This window comes from Sorex fumeus, unplaced genomic scaffold (assembly GCF_029834395.1).
Source record: "Sorex fumeus unplaced genomic scaffold, SorFum_2.1 ptg000084l, whole genome shotgun sequence".
NCBI lineage: Eukaryota > Metazoa > Chordata > Mammalia > Eulipotyphla > Soricidae > Sorex > Sorex fumeus.
Window position 1 is genome coordinate 551,097 of NW_026606141.1, and position 3,095 is coordinate 554,191.

Here is a 3,095-nt window from a genome sequence, read left to right on the forward strand (position 1 = left end):
GCCTTGAGTGTGGCACAGGTTCCTGCCTACCTCTGCGCTACAGGCCCTAATTGCCTCTTTGGATCTCGTTTGAGATTTATGGGCCTCTAAAATAAGGCCAATAAATGAGGTGGTTTGTGGGTATGTCTCCCACATACCTAACTTTTGGCCGTTGAATTTCTTGGTAAACTTGGCCCCAGGTTGTTGGGGTCTGGCCAAAGGCACAACAGCAGTTTTGGGGTATCTGGAAGCCTAAAGGAAGGCACCATCAGGCACCATCATGCACTTGCCAGACATTTACAGGTTGACCTGCTGGCGGCACCGTACCCCCCAAAAAAGGGACTTTAAATATGTTTTTCACCTACTTAATCATCTTGAAATGTAAGAATGTTAAAAATAAACTGATTTCCTTTCAAATCATACTTTCAAAACTGTTTTTGATCCAAATATATTGTTCAATATCTAGAAAAATCAAATTGCCATGTTACATCATTTCTCTACCATAATGTGCAAGCATGTGGGCTGATGCATCAACTATTTCAAGGATTACATTTGGCCTATGTTAAAATTTACTGTGCTTACTTCATGCTGGAGCGGTAGCACAGCAGGTAGGGCGTTCGCCTTACAAGCAGCCAACATGGCCGACCCAAGTTCGATTCCTCCGCCCCTCTCGGAGAGCCCGGCAAGCTACCGAGAGTATTCGATATGCCAGACACAGTAACAACAAAGTCTCCAATGGAGACGTTACTGGGCCCGCTCGAGCAAATCGACGATCAACGGGAGGGCCTTTACCTTTACCTTTTACTTCATGCTAATGAAAATAAGGATAAGGTTTTGGTTTGCCCCTAACATCTGGAAACTACGCTCTTATCACAAGTACAGAAACTCTCATCACATTGAAGAAATCACATAACAGGAAGTCCTATTTGGTTTTATCTTTTCAGGTACAATAACACTTATCAAATTAAATACAAAGTAAGACTGTCTGATCTGTGGATATCAACATGTACCGAAGAAGTTGAGGAGAGAAACTGTCATTCTGATAAAACATTTGTGTTAGGATGGCCCATAGTAAACTTCGTGGCAACATTTAGGTAAGAACTGTAGTTTCCCCTGTGTTTCCGTTCTTAGCTCCTAGGAATGTCCATTTTTCAGACCATTTTGAGGATAGACTAGAAGCAAATTTATTTTTTCAAAGATATTTTAATTGAATCACTATGAGATAGACCCTTACAAAGTTGTTCATGATTGAGTTGTAGTCATACAGCAACCCTCCACAGTGGGTCTCCATACAGACCCATCCCTCCATAGTGTACACTGGTCCCAGCACCAGTGTCCCCAGTTTCCCTCCCAACACCTCCCACCCACCCCACCCCATAGAGGCAGGCCTCTCTCCATCCCTCTCTCTTTCCCTGTCCCCCTTTCTCTTTCCTTCTCTTTCCCTTCCTCCCTCTCTCCCTGTCTCTCCCTCCCTCTCTCCTTTGGACATTGTGGATTACAACACACATACTGACAGGTGTATCCTGTTATCAGGTATCAGGTATATCCTGTTACCTACTTTGAGCACTCAGTTCTTGTCCAGCCTGTTCATTTCCAGCTATTCTTGCCATACTGGTCCCTTTGAAAAGCCTCATTCTATAAAGCACTTCATTCTGATAGTGCATGTAACCTGGAACAAGTCTTTTGACACACTCTCATAGAATACTTGTATGCCTTTGATTCTCCTAAAGAGTTCTTACAATGTGAATTCAGGGGAGAATACGGGGAACTCTTGGAGTCATTTGTCTTCACCAGTGACTTTATAAGAGGACACAAGTGGTCACAAACCTGGCACTTTCCCACCAGCATGTCCTTCCCTTGAGTTTTGGATGTGGAACTTTCAAGTTGATCTTTTCAATGAACTGAGATAGAACTTCACTGAAGCATCTTAAAAAATAATTAGACTGGACAAACTGTACTGCTCAATGGACTAGAAGTCAGCTTTCGTAACAGGAACAAAAGTAATGCTACAAAATAATGGGTTACCCAAACTGTCTATCATGTTCTTCTTTGGGAACTAGGAAGATGTGAATATCAAAAGCAAGGTTCTTTCAGGGAATCAAGGTTACATTTACAGGACTCATTCCAATGCTGGGATGGGCTTGGAGAATTGATGTATAGAAAGTCTTGCTGCTTTCATGTTGAATGTGCTGAATGAGGGTTGTGGTTCATAAGTCAATGCAAATTCAAGCCTGTGTTCTTGATCAGTTGCACACCCCAACTCATTCCAGCATTTGTTTTAGTGTTTGTTATATGCATACTACATTTTTCTTCAGGTACGGCATCTTGGGCCATACTGAAGGAGCTCAGGGGCTATTCTTGACAAAAACCCAGTCTCATCTGGACGGAAGAACCATAATGCAGAGAGGTTCACTGCCACCACTGGGATGTGAGGGGGGAATCTTTCAAGGGAGAGTAGGGAAAGGGTAGCTCCAAAAAATTATCTATATACTAGACATTGTCCTCACAAGGTACACTCACAGTCCTTGGAAACAAAAGTCAAAGAACTAGACTGCTGCCTGCCAAGGTGAGAAAGGTTGATAGCAGTTGTTATTGCTAGTAGCTCCGTTGGTGAAAGCCAAATGAAATGAATTTAAAGATTAGAAATCTCAGCAAAAGTAGAAAACATTTATTTCAAAGATCCAAATGAGATTTTCAGAGTTGAAACTACAATGTCTTAGTTTTTGGTGGTTGGACTCCTAATCCTTGGGTCCTTTACAATATGTTTTGAGTTCTGTGTATTTAAAACCTCTTTCATCTGATAATATAAATGAATAAATAAATAAATAATATGTACTCTATCATTTTAAAAAGGAAAAAGTCATCTGTGTAGGCTGAGTGTAGAATGAAAATAAAAGAGGAAATACCCACTGAATTTAAAGATAACATCAAAACAAAGTGCCTAATAATAGAAAGAAATTTAAGTAACAGATACTTGTTGGAAACTGCCAAAAGACATAATAGACTTCTGGTTCAAACTCCTGAAAGATGAGAGGAAGGATAGGAGGCAATAAACATTTGAAGAAATAATGGTTAAAACCCTCCCAATTTTGGTAGAACTTAACCAGGTTGTTTCA